Genomic DNA, 17,071 nt, shown 5'->3' with positions numbered 1-17,071 from the left:
CACAGGTCTTTTGGATACGGAGGGAAACCAGGTCACCCATGCAGTCACAGGGAGAATGTACATACAGACAGCATATGGGGCCATGATTGAACCCGAGTCTCTAGTGCTGTAAGTCTGCAGCTCGACCAGCTGCATCAATATTGTTTGAATTGATTCAACCCTTTGATACGAGGAATAATTCTGGTCCTCATTATTTTTCAGTAACAAATGTAAAGACGCCAGAACTTGTAAGTTCTAGCAAAGATCTAACAGGTATTACATATGAGCATAACAATATTTAAGTTTGGAGCAGGAGCTGGCTAAATGGCTGACAAGACTATTATGTAAAATCATGACAGATTGCACTGTAAATCGTGCTTTGAATTCCAGCCTTTCAATGGAAATCTTTCCTCCCTTTGCTTATCAAGATCTGTCTTAGAAATAGTCAAAACATCTACATCCATCATCCGTGACAGAAGAGTGTTTCAAAGATTCCCCATCCTCTGAAAGAAAACATATTTACCTCAACTCTCAATTAAATGGACACAATTTTAAATGTGTTGGAAGGAACTGCAGAGATTTGGAGGTTAATTGGCCTCTATGAATTGCCCCGACTATGTGCTAAGATGTCTTGATAGGGTGCCGTGGATGTGAAGAACATATTCCCTTTTGTGGGAAAATCCAGAACATTTAATATTCTGGAGTAAATTAGCGGGTCACGCAGAATCTCTGGGGAAAAGGAATAGGTGACGTTTCAGGTCGGAACCCTTCTTCAGATCTTCAGGTCAACTCTTCTTTTTCTCCGGAAGTGGCGGCGCTGTGATACAGCTGCGGCTCGCCTGCAGTCTGTCTGTTTTTACTTTTTGTGTTGTTTTTTTTGTCTAGTTTAGTAATTTTTTTGGTTATTAGGTGGTGTTATGTGTGTGGGGGGAGGGTGAAACAGAGCTTTCTGTCTCTCCCTTCGGGGGAATGCGACTTTTTGTCGTATCCCCCTTCTCTTCCCCCGTCTGCGCTGAGGCCTAATGGCGGAGCTGGCGGCCTCCAACCTGCGACCGACCTCGAGGGTCCGGAGGTAGAGCCAGCCAGGACTCACCAACGCGAGGCTGGCCGTCTTCGAGCTGTGGCGACGTCCGGGCAGCGGCATGACTCGGCGCTCCGGTGAGGGTGGACGGCGCGGAGCTGAGACACTCCTGTGTGAGCGGCACGGCTACCGGCTGGAAGGCGCTCCCGTGTGAGCAGCCCGGTGCGGGGCTGAGACGCTGCCGTGTGGGCGGACCGGCTCCCGGCTGGAAGGCGCTCTCGTGGGGGCAGCCCGGTGCGGGGCTGAGACGCTGCCTTGTGGGCGGCCCGGTGCGGGGCGGAGACGGTGCTACGGCGGCTGAGGCGGCGTTCTGGCGGCGGCGACCTGGATCCGGGGCTCGGCCGCGGGCCAGTGGAGGACAATGTCGGGAGCTCGCAGGTCACAGGCTGGTGCCTGTTTTCCGGAGCACCCGTTGCAACAGCTGCGGGCAGCTTCGACCACCCCCGGGCCGCGGAACTTGAACCACGGGACTGATGCCATCGCCCGGTGGGGTATCGCCTCGGCGCAGAGGGAGAAGAGGAGGGAAGAGACAGTAACTCTAAGACTTTTGCCTCCATCACAGTGAGGAGGTGTTTGGTGAACTCACTGTGGTGGATGTTAATTTGTGTTTATTGTGTTTTGTTATTATTACATGTATGGCTGCAGGCAACAGCATTTCGTTCAGACCGAAAGGTCTGAATGACAAATAAAGGATTCAATTCAATTCAATGTAGGGAGTGGATGCAAAGGAGGGGTAAGATAGAATTGGTGTGAATGGGTTGTTTGGCCGAAGGGCCTGTTTCCAAGTTGTATCTTTCAAATCTGATATACAGAACCTGGATAGATTCATTGAGTCAACTGGAGAAAAAGAAGAGTTGACCTGAAGATCTGAAGAAGGGTTCCGACCTGAAACGTCACCTATTCCTTTTCCCCAGAGATTCTGCGTGACCCGCTAATTTACTCCAGTATTTTAAATGTTCTGGATTTTCCCACAAAAGGGAATATGTTCTTCACATCCACGGCACCCTATCAAGACATCTTAGCATTTTACATGTTTCACTCGAGGGCAGTTGGGCTGTACAGAGAGACAGCTGGTAGAGCTGTTCCTTCACTGCGCCAGAGACCGAGTTCGATCCCATCCTCCAGTGCTATCTGTGTGGAGTTTGCATGTTCCACCTATGATCACGTGGGTTCTTCCAAGTGCTCCAGATCCCCCCCCCCCCCCCCCCCCACCAACATCCCAATGACATGCGGGTTTGTAGGCTTGATTGGATACAAATAGGCGTATTTTTTGGCCTCTGTAATTTGTCCTTGGTGTGTAGGGAATGGATGAGAAAGTGGGATAACATAGAACTAGTGTGCACTGTGGACTCGGTGGGCTGATGGGCCTGTTTCCATGCTGTATTTTTCAATTGATTCAATCAATTAAAAGCCCCCTCTCACTTTTTAAGACACCAGTGGAAACAAGCCTGGTCTGTCCAACCTCTTAAAGCCCATCCTTTCCAGATGTAGAACACACACTAGCAGACTGAAGAAGTGTCCCAACATAAAACATCACACATCCTTTTTCTCCAGAGATGCTGCCTGACCCGTTGAGTTACCTCAGCACTTTGTGTCTATCTTCTGTAGAACATAATGTGCTGGAGTAACTCAGAAGGCCAGGCAGCTTCTCTGGAAGACATGGATAGGCAATGCTTCATGTCAGAATCCTTCTCCATCCGTTCCGGATATTTGGCTAGTAAATATTCCCTCAACCAGTTCCAATGCATTGACACCCTTCCTTAAATAAGGAGACTCATATGGTACATGATACTCCAGATGAGGTTTAGTTTAGTTTTTCTGTTTAGTTTAGAGATACAGCACAGAAACAGGCCCTTCAGCCCAGCAAGTCCGCACTGACCAGTGATCCCCACACATTAACACTATCCTACACATACTAGGCACAAGTTATACTTATACCAAGACAATTAAAGGGCCTGTCCCACTTAGGCGGCATTTTAGGCGAGTGCATGAGACTCTGCGCTCGCCACATGATCGTCACATGGTCACCACATGTTCGCTGGTGGTCTCTGGTGAGTCTCCTTCATGGTCGTGAGGAGTTCCCGCACTCTGGGAACTAGTCGCGGCCTCAGTATGGTCGCCACAAAATTTTCAACATGTCGAAAAATTGGTCGCCATGGAGAAAATCGATAATCGTGCAGTCGTAGGTGCAGTTGAAGCGGGGTCTCCATGTAGTCATGGGTAGTCGAGATAGTCATAGTAGTTTTAGTTAATCGTCTTTGCTGACCAGGAATTTTCATTGGCTCATTGGGGGGAAAAAAACGTAAGCACGAGTTTTCAGAACCAAGGATAAACGACCGGTAATGTTAAATGCCCGCTAAACTTCACAGCAGTGTATCTCTGGCTTATTAAAAGTTGTCTGGCTTCTTAAAACTGTCTCCAAACTTCCGGTGCAGCCATGCAGCTGTAAGGACGCAGCATTTAGCTCTGTTCCCATTAAAATCGTGTAAAAGCCGTTTTGGAAGACGGGACCGACTTTAAAATACTCACCGGAGCTGTTTGGCGTCGCGTAAGTGAAGTAATCAGAAATCGTCGCGAAATAACGGAGTTTAACGGGAGTTTTAAATGAGCAGAAAGAAGACTCCACAGAAACCTACAAAACCTGCTACCAGTCTCCATTTTAAAGAAACCGGCAAAACTCTGCAAGAGCTGCTATCAACAACAGAAAGCTCGGAAGAAGAAGATGCATCTGAAATGGCCTCGAAGGAGAGAGAGAGAGAGAGTTGAAGCAAATAGAACAGTCGGTAAGAAATACTGTTTCTAAGGATATCTCTCAATTGATAACGGACGGGAACAGTGCACTGGAGAATAATCTCTCTAGAAAAATTGATGTTGCCTGTGGAGAATTAAAGGAGCAGCTTACTTCTTTAAAGAAACAAGTGAAAGATGTCGATAAAAAGCTAAGTGCAGAAATCAGCCGGGTGGAAAAAGACTGTAATAAGAAGTTTGATGCTATGCTTGTGACTGCTAAAAAGTATGATTCGCTGATGGAAGATATGGAGGCTACAATGCATGAAATGGCTGAGGAGATACAGAATTTGAAAGAAGCTCAGAAACTGATAAATGTCTAGATTTGGAAGCGAGATCGAGAAGGCAGAATTTGAGAATTGTTGGAGTGAAGGAGGGACGAGAGTTCAAACACTGGAATTCATTACCCTCCTACTCAAACGAGTTTTTAAACTGCCGGAAAACCCGAGAATCGACGTGGCTCATCGGGTGCAACGTTCACAAAAAAGACGGGATGCCCCCCCAAGACAGATAATAGTGAAATTGCTTGATATTTCTGCACTTGAAGACATAATGAAAAAGATTCCCTACGGATCGGATCTGATATATGAAGGAGATAAGATCTGATTTTTCCAAGATTATCCCCCCGAAAATGTGAAAAAAAAGGGAATTGTTTTCAAAGACAAGACATATTCTGAAAGTACGATATGGAATAATGTATCCAGCAAAAATGTGGATTACCTATAAATCTGATGAACGTGCTTTTACGGACCCAGAACAAGCATTCAAACATGCACAAGACATTGTGAAGGAACAAAGTAAAACTTAGAATGGAACACCGGCGAAGATAAGACTTTTTAACAAAATAAACTGCATTTTTTAAGAGGAACTCCCTTTCAGACACGGGCCAGACATGTTATCTCCCTGGAATGTGTTTTCGAATGCACAGTACAACTTTCACCTTGAATGGAGGACTCAAAGATAAACAATAAGAAGCTGAAGATTACAGATACAAAAGCGGTCTGGGAACATGGAATAAATATTAATGGTCGAAAATATAAAAATCTTTTGATTTAAGAAAGCCTTACTTTATCATATTTTAATAGTAAATAATTAATTAACTTAACTAACTCAATAATACTAATCTACATCTAACGTAATTCTAACAATGACTAACCTACAGGAATCTTAGTTCACGACGTTAACTAACTTTAATTAACTTTAATTAATAAACTTTAATTAAATTTAAAGATAATGATGATGCAAAAATAATGACGTATACAAATACATAGTAATTAACCAAAATGTTAATAATAATACTAACACAACCGTGGGTGATCGAGGGGGGAGGAGAATCATATACGTGATACTATGTTTAACCCCTCGAAACCTGCTTGTGTCTAAGATTTAAGACTGGGTTTTAAATGGGGGAAACAACGTAATAATGCCGAGAGTATACACGGGCATATAATTTATATATGGTAAATCTTAGTATATACTTATTGTTAGATTATGTGGAAAGGCATATATATATTTAGAACTAAGATATTTAGAACTAAATGTTTTTTTCTTTCTCCTTTCTTGCTCTGGTTGGATAAATCCCATAAATATTACGGCATGTCAGCCTTTTAGGACACTTGGTCATGGGGGCGGAGCTGAATGTAGATTAACATCAACGGAAGTCCATCAAGATCTTGCCACCTTAGGTGGCCCCTCCCCCTTAAGGTATCTCTTCTTAGATACCTTAAAATCACTTTTATTTATTATCACCACGATTGTTATTATTTTTTTTTTATTATAACACACTCTTTTATCTTTTTTTAAGGTGTGCTTTAGAAAGAAGATGCCAAATAAACGTAAAAGTTCGGGATGACCACCTAATGCCCAAAGTTCTGAGGTATTTGTTTGCACCATATGACTTAAAGATATCAAATTGATTCAAAATGCAAGACGACAGACATAAAAAGAATGGAGGAATCACTTTCTGTAGTTGGAACATAAGGGGCGCTAATGAGCCAATTAAAAGGGGTAAAATCCTTGCCCAATTAAAATCGCTCAACGCTGACATAATTTTTCTGCAAGAAACACACATGAAACAACAAACACAGATAAGATTTAAGGCAAATTGGATAGGTCAAACATTTTACTCTTCATTCACTTCTAAATCAAGAGATACAGCTATTATCATCCGAAAAGGCATACCATTCAAATTAAAGAATACTATATCAGATAAAGAGGGAAAGTATGTTATAGTTTCGGGAGAAATTTATTCCACTCAACTTACTATGATAAATATTTACGCTCCTAATTTTGATAACCCTCAATTTTTTAATAACATTTTGGATATAATATCATAGCTAACTATCAAAATGTAATAATAGGGGGGGATTTCAATTGTGTTTTAGACCCATATTTAGATAAATCTATAAAACAAAGGAGATGTAATATCAGATCTAAGACTAGCGAACTTTTAAACACATACTAGACCAAGTGCAGACCCATTGGGTCTGTTTCCCCAACGGCGTTTGGGGGGGGGGGTGGGCTGCAGCATCACACTCACATTAACCACCCCCCAAACACACAGGTGGGGGGAGGGGGGGTGAGAAGAGGGGAGGGAGGGGAGGGAGGGGAGAGGAGGAGGAGGAAACGGGACAGATTTGGGAGGGAAAGGAGAGCGGGGTAGGGGGTGAGAGAGGGGGATGGGGAGAGAGGAAGGGGAGATGGGGAGGGAGGGGTGGAGGGAGGGAGGGGGAGAGGGGTGAGGGGGAGAGAGGGGAAAGAGTGGGGAGGGAGAGTGGAGGGGGAAGGGGGGAGAGAAGTGGAAGAGTGGGGAGGAAGGAGGAGAGGGGTAGGGGGAGTGATGGAAGAGGGACAGAGGGGTAGGGGGGAAGGGGGTGGGGGGAGAGAGGGAAGGGGGTGGGGTAGAGAGGGAAGGGGGCTGGGGGAGAGAGGGATGGGAGAGGGGTGAGGAGAGGGAGAGGGGGAGGAGAGAAGGGGAAGAGAAGTGGGAGAGTGGGGAGGGAGGGAGGGAGGGTTAGAAGGGTAGCGGGAGTGGTGGAAGAGGAATGGGGGAGTGGTGGAAGAGGGACAGAGGGGTAGGGGAAGGGGTGGGGGAGAGAGGGGGAGGGGAAGAGAGAGGGGTGGGGGAGGGAGATGGGTGGAGTAAGGGGATAGAAGTGGTAGAGTGGGGAGGGAGGGGTAGGGGGAGTGGTGGAAAAGGGACAGAGGGGTAGGGGGATGGGGGCGGGGGGAGAGAGGGAAGGGGGTGGGGTAGAGAGGGAAGGGGGGTGGGGGAGAGAGGGATGGGTGGGAGAGGGAGAGAGGTGAGGAGAGGGAAACATAGAAACATAGAAATAAAGTGCACGAGTAGGCCATTCGGCCCTTTGAGCCTGCACCACTATTCAATATGATCATGGCTGATCATCCAACTCAGTATCCTGTACCTGCCTTCTCTCCATACCCCCTGATCCCTTTAGCCACAAGGGCCATATCTAACTCCCTCTTAAATATAGCCAATGAATTGGCCTCACATACCTACTGTGGCAGAGAATTCCAGAGATTCACCACTCTCTGTGTGAAAAATGTTTTTCTCATCTCGGTCATAAAAGATTTACCCTTTATCCTTAAACTGTGACCACTTGTTCTGGACTTCCCCAACATCTGGAACAATCTTCCTGCATCTATCCTGTCCAACCCCTTAAGAATTTTATAAGTTTCAATAAGAACCCCCCTCAATCCTCTAAAATCTAGCGATTACAAGCCAAGTCTATCCAGTCTTTATTCATATGAAAGTCCTGACATCCCAGGAATCAGTCTGGTGAACCTTCTCTGTACTCCCTCTATGGCAAGAATGTCTTTGAGCATTGGGCATTGTGACATCACACGATGGAACGTTCACCAGGGGCTGGGGCTCCTGCAAAGGCATATGTAAATGGATCCATTCCGATTGGACATATGTGAACATTGGGCATTGTGACATCACACGATGGAACATTCACCAGGGGCTGGGGCTGGGGCTGCTTCTATGGGTGAGAAGCCAGCTTTTTTTTTAAATATTGAGGGGGAGGGGGGGGGGGGGGGGGGGGGGGGGGGGAGAAGGATTTGATTAAAAATGTGTACATAAACACGACGAAATGTAATCAGGAGCAGATACTTAGAAAGAAAAGTGAAATCTCTACCGAAATGGAAAAGATCTCGGCGATTCTGCGTCTGGTTTCGGCGTAGCAAGAAATCAAAGGAAGAAAGGCGGCCGGCAGGCACATAGTTTTATATAATAACTAGACCAAGTGCAGACCCGTTGGGTCTGTTTCCCCAACGGCGTTTGCGGGGGGGAGGGGAGGGGGGGCTGCGGCATCACACTCACATTAACCACCCCCCAAACACACAGGTGGGGGGAGGGGGGGTGAGAAGAGGGGAGGGAGGGGAGAAGAGGAGGAGGAAACGGGACAGATTTGGGAGGGAAAGGAGAGCGGAGTAGGGGGTGAGAGAGGGGGATGGGGAGAGAGATGTGAGGGAGGGGGGATGGGGATGGAGGGGAGGAGGGAGGGAGAGGGGTGGGGGGAGAGAGGGCAAAGAGTGGGGAGGGAGAGTGGAGGGGGAAGGGGGGAGAGGTGGAAGAGTGGGGTGGGAGGAGGAGAGGGGTAGGGGGAGTAATGGAAGAGGGACAGAGGGGTAGGAGGAAGGGGGCGGGTGGAGAGAGGGAAGGGGGTGAGGTAGAGAGGGAAGGGGGGTGGGGGAGAGAGGGATGGGTGGGAGGCGGAGAGGGGTGAGGAGAGGGAAACGTAGAAACATAGAAATTAAGTGCAGGAGTAGGCCATTCGGCCCTTCGAGCCTGCACCACCATTCAATATGATCATGGCTGATCATCCAACTCAGTATCATGTACCTGCCTTCTCTCCATATCCCCTGATCCCTTTAGCCACAAGGGCCACATCTAACTCCCTCTTAAATATAGCCAATGAACTGGCCTCAACTACCTTCTGTGGCAGAGAATTCCAGAGATTCGCCACTCTCTGTGTGAAAAATATTTTTCTCATCTCAGTCCTAAAGGATTTCCCCCTTATCCTTAAACTGTGACCCCTTGTTCTGGACTTCCCCAACATCTGGAACAATCTTCCTGCATCTAGCCTGTCCAACCCCTTAAGAATTTTGCACGTTTCTATAAGATCCGCCCTCAATCTTCTAAATTCTAGTGTGTACAAGCCGAGTCTATCCAGTCTTTCTTCATATGAAAGTCCTGACATCCCAGGAATCAGTCTGGTGAACCTTCTCTGTACTCCCTCTATGGCAAGAATGTCTTTAAGCATTGGGCATTGTGACATCACACGATGGAACGTTCACCAGGGGTTGGGGCTGGGGCTGCTTCTATGGGTGAGAAGCAGTTTTCTTTTGAAATTTGGGGGGGGGGGTGGGAGAAGGATTTGATTAAAAATGTGTACATAAACACGACGAAATGTAATCAGGAGTGGATACTTAGAAAGAAAAGTGAAATCTCTACCGAAATGGAAAAGTTCTCGGCGATTCTGTGTCTGGTTTCGGCGTAGCAAGGAATCATAGGAAGAAAGGCAGCCGGAAGCCGGACGGACGGACGCCGGCAGGCACACAGTTTTATATAATAACTAGACCAAGTGCAGACCCATTGGGTCTGTTTCCCCAACGGCATTTGCGGGGTGGGGGTGGGGGGGGCTGCGGCATCACACTCACATTAACCACCCCCCAAACACACAGGTGGGGGGAGGGGGGGTGAGAAGAGGGGAGGGAGGGGAGAGGAGGAGGAGGAAACGGGACAGATTTGGTAGGGAAAGGAGAGCGGGGTAGGGGGTGAGAGAGGGGGATGGGGAGAGAGATATGGGGGAGGGGGGGATGGGGAGGGAGGGGAGGAGGAAGGGAGAGGGGTGGGGGGAGAGAGGGGAAATAGTGGGGAGAGAGAGTAGAGGGGGAAGGGGGGATAGGTGGAAGAGTGGTGAGGGAGGAGGAGAGGGGTAGAGGGAGTGATGGAAGAGGGACAGAGGGGTAGGAGGAAGGGGGCGGGTGGAGAGAGGGAAGGGGGTGAGGTAGAGAGGGAAGGGGGGTGGGGGAGAGAGGGATGGGTGGGAGAGGGAGAGGGGTGAGGAGAGGGAAACATAGAAAATAGAAATTAAGTGCAGGAGTAGGCCATTCGGCCCTTCGAGCCTGCACCACCATTCAATATGATTATGGCTGATCATCCAACTCAGTATCCTGTACCTGCCTTCTCTCCATACCCCCTGATCCCTTTAGTCACAAGGGCCACATCTAACTCCCTCTTAAATATAGCCAATGAACTGGCTTCAACTACCTTCTGTGGCAGAGAATTCCACAGATTTACCACTCTCTGTGTGAAAAATGTTTTTCTCATCTCTGTCCTAAAGGATTTCCCCCTTATCTTTAAACTGTGACCCCTTGTTCTGGACTTCCCCAACATCTGGAACAATCTTCCTGCATCTAACCTGTCCAACCTCTTAAGAATTTTGTACGTTTCTATAAGATCCGCCCTCAATCTTCTAAATTCTAGTGTGTACAAGCCGAGTCTATCCAGTCTTTCTTCATATGAAAGTCCTGACATCCCAGGAATCAGTCTGGTGAACCTTCTCTGTACGCCCTCTATGGCAAGAATGTCTTTGAGCATTGGGCATTGTGACATCACACGATGGAACGTTCACCAGGTGCTGGGGCTCCTGCATAGGCATATGTAAATGGATCCATTCCGATTCGACATATGTGAGCATCGGGCATTGTGACATCACACGATGGAACGTTCACCAGGGGCTGGGGCTGCTTCTATGGGTGAGAAGCCAGTTTATTTTTGAAATATTGGGGGGTTGGGGGGGGGGGGGGAAGGATTTGATTAAAAATGTGTACTTAAACACGACGAAATGTAATGAGGTGCGGATACTTAGAAAGAAAAGTGAAATCTCTACCGAAATGGAAAAGATCTCGGCGATTCTGCGTCTGGTTTAGGCGTAGCAAGGAATCAAAGGAAGAAAGGCAGCCGGCAGCCGGACGGATGGACGTCGGACGCCAGCAAGCACACAGTTTTATATAGATAGATAGATAGATAGATAGATAGATAGATAGATAGATAGATAGATAGATAGATAGATAGATAGATAGATAGATAGATAGATAGATAGATAGAAACATAGAAATTAGGTGCAGGAGTAGGCCATTCGGCCCTTCGAGCCTGCACCGCCATTCAATATGATCATGGCTGATCATCCAACTCAGTATCCCGTACCTGCCTTCTCTCCATACCCTCTGATCCCCTTAGCCACAAGGGCCACATCTAACTCCCTCTTAAATATAGCCAATGAACTGGCCTCGACTACCCTCTGTGGCAGGGAGTTCAAGAGATTCACCACTCTCTGTGTGAAAAAGTTCTTCTCATCTCGGTTTTAAAGGATTTCCCCCTTATCCTTAAGCTGTGACCCCTTGTCCTGGACTTCCCCAACATCGGGAGCAATCTTCCTGCATCTAGCCTGTCCAACCCCTTAAGAATTTTGTAAGTTTCTATAAGATCCCCTCTCAATCTCCTAAATTCTAGAGAGTATAAACCAAGTCTATCCAGTCTTTCTTCATAAGACAGTCCTGACATCCCAGGAATCAGTCTGGTGAACCTTCTCTGCACTCCCTCTATGGCAATAATGTCCTTCCTCAGATTTGGAGACCAAAACTGTACGCAATACTCCAGGTGTGGTCTCACCAAGACCCTGTACAACTGCAGTAGAACCTCCCTGCTCCTATACTCAAATCCTTTTGCTATGAAAGCTAACATACCATTCGCTTTCTTCACTGCCTGCTGCACCTGCATGCCCACTTTCAATGACTGGTGTACCATGACACCCAGGTCTCGCTGCATCTCCCCTTTTCCTAGTCGGCCACCATTTAGATAATAGTCTGCTTTCCCGTTTTTGCCACCAAAATGGATAACCTCACATTTATCCACATTATACTGCATCTGCCAAACATTTGCCCACTCACCCAGCCTATCCAAGTCACCTTGCAGTCTCCTAGCATCCTCCTCACAGCTAACACTGCCCCCCAGCTTAGTGTCATCCGCAAACTTGGAGATATTGCCTTCAATTCCCTCATCCAGATCATTAATATATATTGTAAATAGCTGGGGTCCCAGCACTGAGCCTTGCGGTACCCCACTAGTCACTGCCTGCCATTGTGAAAAGGACCCGTTTACTCCTACTCTTTGCTTCCTGTTTGCCAGCCAGTTCTCTATCCACATCAATACTGAACCCCCAATGCCGTGTGCTTTAAGTTTGTAAACTAATCTCTTATGTGGGACCTTGTCGAAAGCCTTCTGGAAGTCCAGATACACCACATCCACTGGTTCTCCCCTATCCACGCTACTAGTTACATCCTCGAAAAATACTATAAGATTCGTCAGACATGATTTACCTTTTGTAAATCCATGCTGACTTTGTCCAATGATTTCACCACTTTCCAAATGTGCTGCTATCCCATCTTTAATAACTGACTCTAGCAGTTTCCCCACTACCGATGTTAGACTAATTGGTCTGTAATTCCCCGTTTTCTCTCTCCCTCCCTTCTTAAAAAGTGGGGTTACGTTTGCTACCCGCCAATCCTCAGGAACTACTCCAGAATCTAAAGAGTTTTGAAAGATTATTACTAATGCATCCACTATTTCTGGAACTACTTCCTTAAGTACTCTGGGATGCAGCCTATCTGGCCCTGGGGATTTATCGGCCTTTAATCCAGATAGATAGGATAGATAGATAGATAGATAGATAGATAGATAGATAGATAGATAGATAGATAGATAGATAGATAGATAGATAGATAGATAGATAGATAGATAGATAGATAGATAGATAGATAGATAGATATACAGATATACAGATATACAGATATACAAAACACTAATATAACAGATGTATGGAGAATTGCTAACCCAACTGGAAGGGAATACTCATTTTATTCAGCGGTACATAAAACTTATTCACAAATGGACTATTTCTTAGTAGATGCGAAATTAATTCCATATACATTTAATTCCAAAACCATAATAGCATTATTTCCGACCATTCCCCGCTAACTTTTATATTAAAGGTTGAAGGCATGTCGGGCAAAGAATCCTTCTGGTGGTTTAACCCCCAAATTCTAAATAACCCACAAGGTTACACATACTTAAAACAACAAATGAATTTTTTTTTTGAGATGAACGATACGCCAGGTACTTCACCCTCTTTATTATGGGAAACTTTTAAAGCATTTACTAGAGGCGTCATAATTTCATATCAAACCTTCCTAAATAAAAATAATAATATAGAGCAATTGAAGTTAGAACAAGAAATAAGACAATTAGAGTTAGACAATACCAAAGACCCAAATATAGATAAACATAATAAGATAACAGTATTGAAATTTAAATTAAACAGAATTTTATCGGCAAGAGTGGTAAGACTATTCCAAATTACTAAACAGGAAAATTTTGAATTTGGTGATAAACCACAGAAACTTTTAGCTCGTCAATTGAAAAAGTGAGAAAAGGAAAACACAATTATTAAATTAAATCCCCCCTTCTCTCCTCCCCCCTCCCCCCTCTTTAAAGGACCTACCGTACACTGTGCAAGCCATCTTAACCTTCCTGTTCATTACGGTTTGTGTCTGTATCGCCTTGGCTTTGCACCGTGTGAATTTCCGACTGCGCTCCCCCGCTTTCCCTGGCCCCCGCCTTTGCGATGTGTTTGTGTGTGTGTGTTCTACTCTGACACTCGCGGTTCCAGTTCCCGGATTTTCAGTGAGTGCCGCGATCTTGACAGTCGCTGGCATTCCGCTGAAAAATCACCCGTGGGACAGGCCCTTAACCTACAAAGCTGTAAGTCTTTGGAGTGTGGGAGGAAACCGAAGATCTTGGGAAAACCCACGCGGTCACGGGGAGAACATGCAAACTCCGTACAGACAAGCACCGGTCGAACCCGTATCTCTGGTGCTGTGAGTCAGCAACTCTACCGCTACGCCACAATGCCAAGGTCTCACCAATGTCCTGAATAAATGAAGCATGGCCTTCTTACTTTGACATTCGATTCTCCTCAAAGTAAGTGATGTCATTCTGTTAACTTTTCTAATTACTTACAGTATCCACGCACTGGTCTTTTTGTGAGTCATGCACCAAGATGCTTAAAATCCTCTGTACTTTTAGATAAATGCTTCTATGATTTTATCTTTCCTGCCAAATGGACTCTGCTTCATTTTCCTACATCATGCTGCACTTGGTCTTTGTCCGCTCCACTCACCTTAACTTGCATCATCATCAGATTTAGCAACCACACCATCATCCCTTTGGTCAGATCATTTATATAAATTGTAAGACATTAAGGCTCCAGGACTAATTCCTGTGACACACTGCTCGTTACATCTTGCCAACAATAAAAAGACCATTTATCTTACTCTCTTATTTCCTGCCACCCAGCCAATATTTTATCCAAAACAATATGTCATCCCCTACTCAGTGAGATTTTCTTTTCCCCAACAACTGGGCAGCCACTGTGGCACAGCAGTAGAGTTGCTGCCTTACAGCGCTTGCAGCGCCAGAGACCCGGGCTCGATCCCGACTACGGGTGCTGTCTCTACGGAGTTTGTACATTCTCCCCGTGACCCACGTGTGTTTTCTCCGAGATCTTCAGTTTCCTCTCACACTCCAAAGTATGTAGGTTCATTGGCTTGGTGTATGTGTAAATTGTCCCTAGTGTGTGTACGATATTGTTAATATGGAGGGATCGCTGGTCGGTGCGGACTCGGTGGGCCGAAGGGCCTGTTTCCACGCTGTATCTCTAAACTAAAATTAAACCATTCAAAAAATGTCCATTATCCAAGCATATTACATTCACCAGTTACTTTTTTTCTACGCCATTTGATGCTTTTCCAAAGAATTAAAATAGATTGATCAAGCACAATTGTCCATTCACAAAATCACATTGACTTTGTCTGATTACCTTGACAAATGTCCTGCTGTAACATCGTTAATATTAGCTTCTAACATTCTCCAATGATGGACGTTGTCATTTTTTCCATGCTTAGAATTGATTCAAGTTCAACACTGGATTCAGTATATCTTGCCTTCACCATTGATTCCACTTTTTCTTTGGCTAGTTGCAATCCATTTAGACCGATTTTCAGCCCAGTATTTCTTTCTGCACAAATGTACTTAGTTTAGTTTAGTTTAGTTTCGAGGTACAGCTCATAAACAGATCCTTTGGCCCTCCGAGTCCGCACCGCACATCAACACTATCCTACACCTACTATGGGCAACCCACAATTTACAGAAGCCAATCACCATACAAACCTGCGCGTCTTTGGAGTGTGAAAGGAAACCGGAGATCCCGGAGAAAACCCACGCGGTCACGGAGGAAACGTGCAAACTCGACACAGACAGCACCCGTAGTCAGGAACGAACCCAGATCTACGGTGTTGTAAGGCAGCAACTCTACCGCTACGCAGAAATCCCTCCTCATCTTCTTCCTAAAGGAACATCCTTTCATTCTGAGGTTATGCCTTCTGGTCCTAGACTATCCCACAAGTACAAACATCAGTATTATAGTATTTTGTCCATTGCAGCCTGAAAAGACAACCAAGACCTCAACTGTGGAACAGGCGGAGGATGATGGCTGACTTTAGTGGAAAGTCACAACGGCTGGGAAGGCGGATGAAGGCTGCAGCAGAAAAGGGTCTCCGGCCGTCTTGGACTCCATGCCACTCGATACTGACCCAGATCTGTCAAGGACCATGGGGTGGCTCTCTGTGCACCAGTCTCCCCACGTTAAACAAAGTCACGCACAGGCATCCTCCATATAGGGAATAGCACCCTGAAGACACCCATGGTTAGCCATGACCAAAGGGGGCCCAAGAAAGCCTGAAAAGTCATGTGATGATTTTACAGATAGGTTTCCATGGGAGAACGGATCTCGATGAACATTAATCATTAAATACTTCTGACTCCCCTGACCCAGATTCTCATGAGCAAGTGTGTGTTACACATCTAGCTTGATGAAAATGTTACAGTAGCTCATGCCAACCCTGGTCTTGCAGCTTGTGAAAGAGTGGAAATAGCACAGCTCATCATCAACTGTTTGGTTCAATGCCACCATGTACTCCCCAGGTATCCAAATATCTGCTCCACTTTTGGTATGATTGCAATGAGCGTTGCATTAGTGTATTCACTTGTCTTTGTTGGAATTCTGCTCCATTCTTTGCTGGAATTCTGCTCCATTCCATTCTACTCTCTTCCTTTGCCTGCATCTTCAATGGATATAAAATTGGTTGAGCTTCCATTAGATAGTTTTATACATCTCTTCACATGAACACGGGTCTTGTAATACTTGCATAATCATCCTGGAACATTTCAGCATTCTTCCCCATAGCCTGCCTGAGTGTGATCTTCAAGCATCCATGCTGAACACCATCTAACCTAAATTATTTGATACATAACCTAACTCTCCTCACTAGTAGGACTATGTTTTTAGTTTTTAGTTTCAGGGATACACATGGAAACAGGTCCTTTGGCCCGCCGGTTCCGTGCTTTCTAACAATCACCTGTACACTAGTTCACTCCTACACACTAGCGGCGATTTCCAGAAGACAATTAACCTACAAACCTGCACGTCTTTGGAGTGTGGGAGGAAACCCTGGGAACATGAGAACCCTGGGAAAACCCGTGCCATCATAGGGGAAACGTACAAACTCTGTACAGAATGCACCCGTAGTCAGGATCGAACCTGGGTCTCTGGCACTGTGAGGCAACAACTCTACCGTTGCACCACCATGCTGCCCCACATGTGGTTGAACATACCAAAATAAGTGGAATTTTGCATGATAGAACAACCTGTGCTGCTTCAAAGTTCATGGCAGTTAGACATGCCTTTGTCTTGAAGTTGTTCTGTTTATTACCATTGGGGTGAAACATTGTCAAGTAATATCCCTGGTTCTTATACATTCCCCAGAGTTGTCAGATGAGATCATGGTTTACTTCTGATCCTAAAGGCAACACTTTGGGCAATTCCTTCTCAAATGTGCGCTCTAGACCATGTGTCCAAGTCTCTAGGAATGGCTCTTAAACTCATGGCCTCCTACCTTAGGAGGTGCGAAGGCACCAATGATTACCAACCACGCTAGAGATAGCTCACTGTGTTGTCTGTGTACAGTGCATAATTAATGTCAAATCAAGGCCTAGGTTCAGGAATAGTTTATTTCCAGCAG

The sequence above is a fragment of the Amblyraja radiata genome, chromosome 22 (genome assembly GCF_010909765.2).
Source record: "Amblyraja radiata isolate CabotCenter1 chromosome 22, sAmbRad1.1.pri, whole genome shotgun sequence".
Classification (NCBI taxonomy): Eukaryota; Metazoa; Chordata; class Chondrichthyes; order Rajiformes; family Rajidae; genus Amblyraja; species Amblyraja radiata.
The sequence above is the reverse complement of the archived record's forward strand: the minus strand, read 5'-3'. Positions refer to the sequence as shown.